Source organism: Amblyomma maculatum, chromosome 1, assembly GCF_055883805.1.
Source record: "Amblyomma maculatum isolate TAMU_Amacu chromosome 1, ASM5588380v1, whole genome shotgun sequence".
Taxonomy (NCBI): domain Eukaryota; kingdom Metazoa; phylum Arthropoda; class Arachnida; order Ixodida; family Ixodidae; genus Amblyomma; species Amblyomma maculatum.
The window spans coordinates 222,457,598-222,469,988 of NC_139344.1; the positions used below are offsets into that span (position 1 = coordinate 222,457,598).

At 47.2% G+C, this 12,391-nt stretch overlaps 1 protein-coding gene across 2 annotated transcripts in view; it reads right to left on the reverse strand.

Moving 5' to 3' along the window:
- The window catches only part of LOC146205697 (uncharacterized), a 63,564-nt gene extending 60,951 nt beyond the window's left edge, over positions 1–2,613 (reverse strand). For both annotated transcript variants that reach the window (XM_084590358.1, XM_084590357.1), the window contains exon 1: positions 2,366–2,613. The gene's annotated coding sequence lies outside the window, so the exon portion shown is untranslated. The remainder of the gene's footprint in view (positions 1–2,365) is intronic.
- Positions 2,614–12,391: the final 9,778 nt, after the last annotated feature.

Sequence of the window (12,391 nt, forward strand, 5' to 3'; positions counted from 1 at the left end):
CTGATTGCTGTTGCCAAAACTTCCATGGCAAACGACGAAAAGTACAGAAAAAGCCTCAAATACAATGGAATTTTAATGTTTACTGATGCTGTCACGACACATTCTAATGCCAGTAGCAGCAATAGCAATCAGCCTCAAATACTATGGAATTTTAATGTTTACTGATGCTGTCACAACACATTCTAATGCCAGCAGCAGCAATAACCTTAGACAACCCAAATGACATGTGTATCCAACGCTTACAAAAGGATAAGTAAATCTCGACTCAACACAGTATTGCAAGGAGGATGAAAACCACAGGCAGGCAAACCTTCACTTATGTCCCTTACTATCTACATGCTCACATTGTTGCTTAATAATCTAACCTCTTTATTGGTGAGTGATAGTGACGGTGCACTAATGCACTTGTCACTGCCTCGCATCCTAATGTGATAGGCCTCCACAGTGTTTGACAGTACTTCAGTAATCCCAAAGGAAAGAGCAGACAGGAAAGGGAGCTTGTAGAAGCCTATCACATTGGGATGCAAGGCAGTGACAAGTGCATTAGTGCACAGTCACTATTACTCACCAATAAAGAGGTTAGATTGTTAAGCCCCAGTGTGTGCACGTAGGTAGTAAGCGACATAAGTGAAGGTTTGCACACCTATGGTTCTCATCATCCTTGCAATACTATGTTAACTCAAGACTTACTTGTCCTCTTGTCAGAGTTTGATACGTATATGTCATTTCGTTCCTTGGCCAGCCAATCCTTCCAGCAAACCTTATTTGTAAGTCCAGAGCTGTCCCGTATATTTCATGTGTTTCTGTGTCTTTGCTTTTTCAATTAGACAATTTCCATCTTAATGCAATTTTTTATACGACTGTAGATATTAACATCATAATCTAAACATCGTCACAGCGGACATTGGGCCATAATGAAACCAACACTGATGGGCTCGTGAGCAATAAACATGGTAAGTAAAAGTTCTGAACGATGGTCAGACTGTTTCAAACACAGAACTTTTACTTGTACCAAAAAGGAACAAGGCAGCTGCGCAAAAAAGATGGGCAAGCATACGATCCGATACTGAGATCTGGTTTAGCAGTATTTGTTTTACATTTCCCTTTCACATTTTTTCTTTTTTTTAAATGACAGTCTTCTCATTAATTCTCTGAATTGGTTTATTTTCGATATAGCTTTTTAAAAATGTTCTCCTGTTGCGTTTGGGCTTCTGTTGGGTGGAGGCTACTGGAGGATGAGGGCCTTCTAGGCATGTATTACATGTTTGCATCGAAATCCGAAGTGTCGTTCTCGCGGGAACCGGAAGTAGTGGCAACTGAACTGATATCCGGTTCCGGTGTTTCCACCAATCAGAGGACTCGAAGTGAGGGCGAAAACGACGCAAGCTTGGAATACATGCCCTGGACTGTGCAGGCAGGTGGTTGAATAACCTTTTAGAAGCTGAAGGTTGGTGGTGGCCTCGGACACACAGACAGCAGTTTTACGGTGCACCGCGTATCAGCTGCCAAGGCTGATCTTTTCTTCGGTAAGGTGATGTTTAAAGCATCCACTACGATGCCTTTCCGTCAGCGTGCGACATATTTGGCGTGCTCTAGCTCTCGCGACCGGTCGCTACGAAATCCCATAAAAAACGAGAACTTCGTGCGCTGATTTCTCTGGTGCGTGAACAATGTTGTATAACCAAACAAGTTGTCGAACACTGTGCATACAACTGTCCGAGTACTGTTGAAACCAATCGCAGCTAGTCAAAGGCTATTCTCCTATTGTGCCCAAGGTCGCGGGTTCGACACCGTTCGCGTTATGATGGAAGCGAAAATGTTCATGCTCATGTAAGTTTCGGAGCATGTGAGAGGCCGGCCCCCAGTAAGTAGCCAAATTAATCTGGAGGCCTCTATGGTCTGCAGCGTGCCTCATATTCCAGGCTATTGCTTTCGGACGTAAAAATAAAATCCCGGGCCGTTCTGTGCCAGAGTTACACACTGAAGACGGTCGAAAATGCCTTCGCAACTAGCGAAACGAATGAGGACGACAGCAGCAAGTGAGAACAGTGATCACCTTACCCGCCGAGGTGAAGCAAAAGGGGCACTCAGAAGGCCGTTCAAAGGACCACGGCGGCAACATTTGGAGTATAATAACTATCCGTGAAGCAAAACGTCTCGGCCAACAACACAAATGAAAGCGAGAAAGTGCGCGTCATGACCAGGCACAGGTTCACAGGAGTCGAGATTCACTCGCTGCCGATCCAAGCCCGCCGTCCGTGCCTTGTTCAAAACTCGCGGTACCCAAGACAGACGGCCTGTTATTCTAGCAGTGGTGTTTACAAGCAGGCAGTTCGTGTCTCAGTCCGTCCGAGCGTCTACTCACCCGCACTCCGGCTTGCGCAGTACCCGGCGCTGCGTTGTACGCCACGTTGGAGTTCATTTTTTTCCACCGGCGAGACGACGCTCCCTGGAATACAGCGAGCGTCTCCTTTCCGGATAGAACCCCTGCCGCCCACTCGAGGAAAAACCGTTTCTACCACCCCCCCACGTACGCGAAGTCCGGCAGGGCCAGCACAGCTGAGCGCAAGGCGCGACGTACGAACAGACCCCCAGCGGCCGCCGCGCAAACCACGCAACGGAAAAAGGGGAGAGAGAGGGTGGAGAGAAAGTGAGATCGACCAAACCCTAGTTGCCAGACGACTTCACGGATAGCTACTGCCGAAGCATTCTTTCATTTGTTATTTTTGTTTCTGTAATATATAGCAGCAGCAGAGATTTCGTTTTCTTTAAGGTTTAAAAATGCGTCCCTAAACAACGAACGACAAAAAGGAGATGGTGAAGCAAATGGTCAGGTCTCCCAGACTAAACAGAAGCGAAACTAAAACGGTAGTAGCTTTCTAGAGCATAAAACTCGCACACTGGTTTTGCTAATCACGTCCTATTTCAGAATAATAGTTATAGAGTGCCGCCTCTTCATGTCTCATACCAAAGCGCGGCCTGGTAGTTGGTAGAAGCGTGCAAGCCGAGTGTCACGAGCAGTTACCAGTTACGCCACCGCTGCTTGTCGCTGCAAAAACCGGTTCACCGCTCTGGAAGTGCGCCCAGAAGCAATTCATGCCCCAGCAAAGTTTGTGGACTAGTTTATAAGATTAAAGTGTGATGTTGATACTAGTTTCTGTACTTTTTTTTCCTTTTTGCTTAGCGACACCTCTGGAAAAGAAAGGCGTCGTCCGCTAATAGCTAATCACACGCCTTGCCTTTTTATGGCGTTGCTTTTCCGCTTTTCTTTGGAAGAGAAGAGGGCGGTGGGAGTGGCTGCAGAGGGGACGTTCATAGTTTTTTTCTATTTTTGTTTGCGTTTGACGCGATCCTCTCCTCCCTTTATCTTTTTTTATATTGTATTATGTTTGACGAGCTCCGAGGCCTCGCGTCCATTACTCTATCTTGGTGGGTGCGCCCGTGCAGTAGAGAGCGTAGGACGAGGCGAGTAAAGAGCAGTGGAGAGAGTGAGCGCAGGGGACAGCGGTGGGAGGTTTGTGAAAGCGGTGAAAGGGTCGCGGGGAAGGATTTTAGATGGCGGTAGCGAGAGAGAGAAGCGCGAGGACTAGCATTGGCGAAGCGGGAAGCGCTGGAGCACTACCTTTACATCGTGGGCGGCTGACGAGGAAGATCGGAAAAGCTCAACGACGGGTGTTCAGAGCGGAGAGGGCGTCAAAGAACCTCGGCGGCTGAGGAGGGAGCGTTACGAAAGGGACGCTTGGACTTCTCATGGTCAAGCGGCGGTGGCCGTATGACCAGGTTTTGCGGGAGTCGGTCGAGTAACATTCTGTCGCGAGCGCCGCCAGGTAACTGGTGCTTCCCTGCGCTGTCAACATTACGAGCTTTTATTTTGGTTGCTAAAGTCAATGCCACTCACGCGAGGAGAAAATGCGATGGCGCTGGTCGCTTGCAGGTAGCGATTTTATTTTGGCAAGCTCATTTTATAAAACCCTAACTCAGCGTGCTATTCTGTCGACTAGCTTGGGCACATGTCATTGTGCCTTGTGACCGGATCACTCTTTTGTCTGTACTACTGCTGATCAATTTACAAGGATCCTAAATTTACGAGCCAGGATAAAGGTGTTGTCACGATATATAACTGTAGGGACTACCGACTAACTCGCTATTCTACCCTGTTGTCACGCGTCCCTGTCTAAACAAAGGGAACGCACATGGAAACTACGGACAGCAGTCAACCCCTGTCTAAACAAAAGGAACATATATATGTTCCAACTACAGACGTACATCAGTATTCCCGCCCCCAACACGCCTAGACGCTATATTTCGCACCCGCTACAACCCACATTGCCCCCATTGTGGCGACTGGACAACCCTTTACCACGTGGTTTGCCTGTGTCAAACTTATCGACAGCTAGCACCAGTTTCACAACCTGCTAAAGAGTAGCGAGAGGATGAGCTGACCAGATCGGGCCTGGACCGGCAGCAACGGCTGTTCATTTGTATGGGCTCAGCGGTCGGCAGAGACCAATGATATCCTGACTAGCGAGTCCACCCACTCACTGTTTATTTTTGCTAAAATAAATTCTTCAGCCATCACCACCAGAGTAACCGTAGTAGTGAGATGCCGTAGTAGTGAGATACAGATTAATTTTGGCTATATGAACATGTAGCGAAACCTCACTGCACGGGCATTTTCGCATTTCTCTTCCATCAGCGTGGCATTGCAGAATCCGAATATTTTCTGAAGAACTGAGAAAAGGTATATCTATAATGGATAGTACTTCGATGAAAGTTATGGAGCAGGCAGATAGAAATTAAGAGGCGCCGTAGTGGAGGGTTCCGGAATAATTTTTTATCGCTTTGACATTGTACAGCGCACAGAAGTTTTTGTATTCCGCATCCATAAAAATGCAGCCGCCACTGCCTGCTTTCGGTACTGCGACCTCCTCCGAGCACCATCACAAATTACTGAGGCACCGCTGCCGGTATCTAACTATGGCGAACTCCTGCTGAACAGATTTACATCGCAGGCTCATCAACCTTGACGGTTGTCCGGCCGCGTTTGTTTTTGAATCGAATTTACACTCTGGTCTTCCTTCCTGGGTTTCTTCAAAGACACTCATGCATCGTCAGCCCCCTTCCTATATTATATAATTGGTCACTTCTTCACGTCTACAGTATATACGCATCCTGTATAGCATTCATTCGACCGTCAAATCAAATCAAAGTTCAATTGTCCCTCAAGGAGAAAAGGGGGTGACGGGTAAAAGCCGCATATGTGCGGCTTGACAAAGCCCGGCCCCGTCAGTGGCCTCCTCTGCAGTCTCAATTCAAAATACACGTGTTTTATGCTTAGTATTTTAGTAGTTGCAGAGTCGCGTTGGGAGTGCAGTGTTTTGTGACATAGTTTTATTATTCAAGAAAGTGTGCCATAAGGCATAGCGAAAAGGAGGAAAAAAATGCAGGAGAAAGAAGGACTGAATAACAGTTCTGCTCACATAGTGCGCTGCGTGTTTTGTGGTATCAAATGATGTGTTTTGTAAATGCAATGGCGTGCTTTGGGCTCGATTTATTTTTAAAACGTTGCCTGCCACGCTATTTCATTTCGTTAGCAACATGATCCTCTTTCGGCGATAGAGCGGCTGTGGCTGGGGGGAGGGGGTATGTGAGAGAAAAGCCACTATCCCTTATCATTCGGAAGCCGCTCGTGGAAGCACCCACCCATAAATATGCTTCTCCGCCTTCTACAAAAATATGAGCGTCTACAGCCTGCAGGCATTTGGTGCTTTACTATACACGTCGATGGTCCTGAGCCCATGTAGGTTCCTGCAGCAGACACGGCTGGCCGCCGCAAGGTGGTAACGGGTTTGCGAATAGCCGGTGGCCAGTTTTTTGACCAGCCAAGCGCGGGCAGATGTGCGTGGATGTGCGCACGTCCGCTGGCAGTTGGCCAGAGCAAGTGATACAAGCAAAATATACATACGTTTGATTGCCAGTACATCCTTCTCCCACTTCAGTACACGAAGTCCAATTGAACTCGTTCGAAAACGGGAAGTGCGAGATAACTGTAAAGTTGTTCTCAGCAGGTTTGGCTGAATTCTGTGGAGTGGCAGCAGAAATTGAGGCGATGCGGTTACTTAGAAAATAATGCCCAAAATACGCAGCTGAATCAGCTTAAGGAAAATAAACAGTTTAAGCAATTTGTACCTACAGTTGAGCGAAACTAGAACACAACATTTGCACCGTTGCGTTCGTCAGAGATATTCCCACTTGTTTCCGCATTTACGATGCTAGATATAGCACACGAATCCAGCAATACTGACTGGTTCGAGGCAGGTCGGGAGTGGGCATAGCGTTAATATAGCGACCTAGGGCGTTAATATATACTGACTGGGCGTGGGCATAGACGACCAAACTGGCAGCATGCTACTGGCTGCCGCGTCACCATCGGGTTTTGCTACCTGCTTCCGTCGTCAGAAGCGCTGCTACCTGCTTCCGTCGTCAGAAGCGCTGTCATGAGTCTCATGACATTGACACGATGAATGTTGTTTCCAGAGCCTCCGCACATTGGAAAGAAGAAGGCAGGGATGGTGCGCTTAGAGGTTTTGTTTTCGTTTCGCCGCCGGCACAGCACCGCTGGCCAAGGCCGGACTATCCAGAATAAACCGAGCCCTCCGTTCGCAGGTGCCTCCCAAGAGCTGGAAAAAAATAGCAGGCTTCGAGGTTTCGTCCAAAAAATTGTAAAGTCACCTTTCTTTCTGTTTCTCCAGGTTTAAAATTAGACCTTACGTATATCAGTGTCGAATACTTCAAAAACTCTTTTTCGCATCGTACGCTTAACGCTAAAGCCAGCCTCATATTTAGCCAGTCAAAGCACAAATGTTTAGTAGAACTTGCGTGTGGGCTAGTTGGTTAGATGAATCTGCTTGATGACTTCTGGTGATGCATTGTCCATCACATACACACATACACAACAGATTACCACAAGACGTCCACGCGTGGACGTCTTGTGGTAATCTGTTGTGTATTGTGTATCTTATGTATGGAGAATGCGGCACCAGAAGTCATCAGCTTCAAAAGTTTGTACTCGCCCAAAGAGATGAAAAAAATCCAAATGGGTTTAGATGGTTCTGTCTGGGTTCAGTCGGTTTCAGCTGGTCCCAGCTGGTCCTCAAATGGCATCAATTAGTTCCTTATGCCTACCAGCTGGGAGTAAGCGGATCCCAGTTTGTGGTCAAGTGAAATCAACGAGCTCTAGCTGGCTTTCAGTTGGGAGTCATCTAATACCAGCTGGTAAACCAACTGATCTCTGCTATTATATGCTGTTGAGGTCAGTTGTGTCTTTTATTAATCTGAACGTAAGCAGTAAAAACTGTGACAAAAGCAATAAATTAGCTCGAGGTTATGCATGGCAGCTTGTGCGAGCGTACCACTTCCCTTTCATAGTCATCTCTGAATCGCGCGTGGAGGAAACTTTCAGACTACACGGATACTATTTTCATCATTCACAATGACCAGATGACGTCAGGAGATTGCTGATAGGCTTTCGCATGGATATCCCGGCCTCCTTGGTTAAAGTCCCGCCTCACAATGACAACGAATGTGTGTACGCCGTAATAGTAATTGGGAGACAAGAGTACACTCTCATTGGAGTATATCTTGAACCAGGCAGGCCATTCGATGCTTGAAAACTTGATAATAAGGATGCTCACTCCACATATTATTTGTGGAGACTTCAACGCTCACAATGAAATTTGGAGAAGCTCACACACATGTGCCCGAGTTGCCAAGCTTGCAGAACTCGCAAAACATTCAATTGAACAGCTAAATGACGGCAGCCTAACCTATCTCCGAGACCTGACGACTGCCAGCAGTATTGACGTGACCTTTGTGACAAGTTCAGCTGCCCACCATTTTGGCTGGTGCACCGATCTGGAAACACGTGGAAGTGACCATTACCCAGTCCTCATATCAGCTGCCCGTGCGCAGATGGCGCCAAAGAAATTCCTCATAAAATCTACAGACTTGGATGCATACAAAGACGCTGCAAGCAGAGGAAGTACTGCCGCAACCCGAAACGAGGAACTAATACCTGCAATGGCTTATTGCCTCAGAGAAAGCACACAAATCACAGTTAAATGCCATAGCTTACCATTAAATGATGAGACATTTCAAAGGCCGTGCGCTATTCGTAGGCGAGCTGAAAGGAAAGCTTTGCGCACAAAAAAAAAAAGAAAAAAAAAAAGCCTTGAAGACCTTCGTGCCTGCCGACGGGCACAACGTCACATTCGACGCTACCTGGATAAGCTTAGTCGCAAATATGACGTGACTATGTAGTGCGAAGAGAGGACAACCGATGGTCGCTAAGGGTAACAAACTGGATTCCAAGGGAAGTAAAGCATAGCATGGGGGGCGGCAGGAAATTAGGTGGGCGGATGAGGTTAAGAAGTTCGCAGGGGTCAAGTGGATGCAGCTAGCACAGAACCGGGTTAATTGGAGAAATATGGGAGAGGCCTTCGCCCTGCAGTGGGTATAGTCAGGCTGATGATGATGATGTTGATGGCGTGACTTTTGTTCTACACTGGATGTGCGCCATCCAGTAGCCAAAATTTGGCGGATAGTTCGCGGTATGCGCACTCCCCTCCAACAGCTTCACCCTTTCACTGAACTATCTCTACACGAACGAAAATCCATTAAAGAAGTCTCAGAATACCGCGGACTACTGTCAGCGAGGTCAGGGCTTTCCGCACACTCCACAGATGGTCTTTCAGGCGTCCCCCAGGCGGCAGTGCCAGTGATAGACCAACCTTTCACAATTGAAGAGCTATCCACAGCTATCGCGGAATTAAACAGACGGACGTCTCCGGGTCATGATGAAGTGACCTATGACGCAATCGCAAAGCTACTTCACAATTCCCGTCTTCGACTCCTGGAATAATACAATTCTTCCTGGATGTCTGGTGAGGTCCCCGCGGAATGGAATTTGGCGAAAATTGTGCCCGTTTTGAAACCTTCAAAACAGCCAACAAGTTACGCATCCTTTTGACCCATCGCCCTACTGAGCTGCGTAGGTAAGCTTATGGAGCGAATGATCTGCAAACGCGTCACCTGGTTCCTTCAGAGCCGAAATGAGTATCCTCAAGAAATGAACGGGTTTCGCCAAAATAGGTCTGCGACTGATAATGTCATCGCCTTTGTCTCATCACTTGAAGAGACCTTCACGCTGGGTACATCCCGACAGCCGTTTTCCTTGACATCTAGGCCGCTTTTGACTCTGTGTTTCATCATGCAATTCTCGCAGCCTTGGCCAGCCTTGGCCTCTGAGGAAAGGTTTACAACTGGATTGGACACTATTTACAAGAGCGGCAAATTTTTATGAGCACTTCACATGGTCCAACTCCTCTTTCACGCAGTGAAGAGGGGCGTACCTCAGGGAGCTGTGCTCAGCCCTCTCCTGTTCAATATTGTCCTTATACACATAGCAAGAAACCTAGCGCGAAGAGTACGCATAACAATTTTTGCAGATATTTGCATCTGGAGTGCATCACGTTAGCTTTATATTACGCAGCAACGTATTCAGAGAGCGTTACTGCACATCTTAATGTACCTGGCTCCCCGGGGTCTTCGCCTCATCAGAAAAGAGTGCTGCTATGGCATTCGCAAGAAAAAGAATGACTCGATACCCGCTCCTTCTGGATGGACGGTCACTATCGTATGTACGATCACATCAATTCATAGATGTTATAATTGGCAGTAATCTCTCTTGGGCACCTCAGATTAAAAAAAAAAACTCCGCGAGAGGATCACTGCAGCATATCAGGTTTTCAGATTCACGACGGGAACACGATGAGGCAGCAACTGCCGGTCGACGGTTCTGCTTGAAAAAGCCTACGTTGAAGGAGCGTTACGCTACTCTTTAGCGGTGGTTCAAAGATTATCTCCAACAAGTAAGAAGATTCTTGAAGCCGCGCGGAACAACTGCTTGCGGATATGCATTGAACTCCCAAAGGAATCCTCTGCATCAGGAACATTTGCAGAAGGATGTCTCCCGATATGATTGCTGCCCAAGAAACTGTATACGTACCCATCACCGACATGTCCTCCAAGGGAAGAAGCACTGCTTACACCGTGTCCACCTAACTCACTGGAACTCTGGATTTGGTCAAGCTGCACAGTTTCTGCACCTCCCTACTATTATTCAACCTCGAAATCTACTACCTCTCACCTTTCCCCCAAGGACACTATCGTCTCTAAAGGTAAATACGTCTGTTCCTGGCGTGGATGCGAAGAGCCGCATGCCACAGGCAGCACTTCTGCAAGCCGCTCTCGCCTACTTAGCAAAGGAATATACGCAGTACACCCACATATTCACCGATGGTTCAACTACTCAAGACACTTCTTCCTGTGGCCTTTATGTGCCCTCAACAAACCATGCCTAGTCTTACCGGCTGCAGCGGAAGACATCATTTACGACAGCTGAGCTCCATGGCATTAAAGATGCTGTTTCCTATGATCCTGTGCCAAACCCCCGGACGATGGGTTATATTCGCTGATTCTAAAGCATCTCTGCAAATCCTCTATGACCTGCTGAAGAAAACCAATTGTCAGACTGTTTCCTTTGACATTGGGTATCTACATCATTTAACTATTGCCGCAAGCCACTGCATAACATTTAAGTAGATACCAGCACACCATTAAAGCCAATTAAAAAGCAGATGAAGCGGCTCGTAAAGGCCACCAACATCAGATATATTAAATTCGGACTTTCTTCACGAAATCTGATGCATCATCCCAACTGGCCAAAAAATTTGCTTGCTGATACATCACTGCCAATTTCTTTACTCAGTTAACCCACATCTAAGATCAAGATTCCCTCCGAAACTTCATCGCCAATTAGAAACTCTTTACCGCTGACTTCGCCCGAACTGTGCACACATAAATGGCTTGCGATACCGTTTCGGTCAAATAAACAGTCCGCATTGTGACGACTGTGGCTCACGTGAAACTGTGGAGCATATCCTGATGAGTGCCCTGCGTGCGCTGACGAGCGTGCGTACAGCTAGAATAAATATGAAAGGGAACACGGGAGCGCGTGGCCTCCACGCTTTCAAATGCGCTGCCACCGACAGGTGATAACAATCAGTGGTAAAGACGCACCCAAAGTAAGCTTAGTCGGCTGCTCTTTCCGAGCATGCCCTAGGTGCTACCCATTCTCGTCTTGTGTTGGTGGCAGCGCTTTGCAAAGCGCGGAGGCCACGCGCTCCCATGTTCCCTTTAATTTTGCTTCTAGCTGTACTATGAACATGGCATGGAGAAGTTCTCCTCAGTGCCTTTAACAATAGACAGTGTTTTAGGTCCCTTAGCATGCCCTAGGCAACAGAGACTTACAATAAACTTTTTATTTACGTATTTGAAAGAGATTGGGCTTCTTGAGAAACTCTAAATTCGCCTTTCATGTTACCCTCGGGCACTTTTCACGCTGTGAACTCTATAAGCACATTTGTCGGATTATGCATTTCATCATTTCATTATATACCATTACTCCACGTTGCACCTTACAACGCATTGAATGGCCGCATTTTATCTCCCCTTTCAATTCTTTTATTTTCCTCACCGTTCTTTTCCATCTTTCCCTCCCTAATTCTCCTTCCTATGCAGAGTAGCATGCCAGCGAAATCTAAACGCCGGCTAAATTCTCTGTTTTTCGTTAAAGGGTCTCTCTCTCTCTCTCTCTCTCTCTCTCTGACTGCTGATAAGGAGCCCTCTATTTTATTTTATTTTATTTTTTGAACCGGGCCGCTAGCTGGTGCACCTGTTGAAGAGTATTGGGTAAAGGAGGCGGCGAAGCCGCGGCAGTCAGCAAGCCGGGAAACGACGGGCAATGATAGCAGTTTGGTCACGCATGCTCACATATACAGCCCGCTTCGAACCAGGCGTTAGCGCTAGATGTCGCGCGCGTAGCACAGAGCGACCTGGAGCACGAGGTCTCTGCTTTCCAGACGAGAGTTTTGCCTTTATACTTAATATATTGGTTAACCCCTCCCTTTATTATCAGTCTTTCGCGGTATCGCTAGTGCACCCAGAATTCGTTGTGAGTCGCTTAACTCTCCTTCAATCGCAGTACAAATACGAACGTTAGAAACGCGCTTCCTAATAAAATGCAGTCGGATGAAACTCAAGAACATTGCCGGTGATGTCCCTCAATGGAGGCCCTCGAGACAATGCCATCGACCGGTTCTTATATGATTTGAAGGTTATTAACCTTGCACTTACTAACGTGGTAATGCAAGAGTCTTAAGAGGATTAATCAGAGGTTAACCGTGTTAACCACAAAGTCGTGACCCTCCGTCGACTCCATTGGATAAGCAGGTTTCCTTTGAGCGGCACCTGCCGCCTTGACCTGCACCGA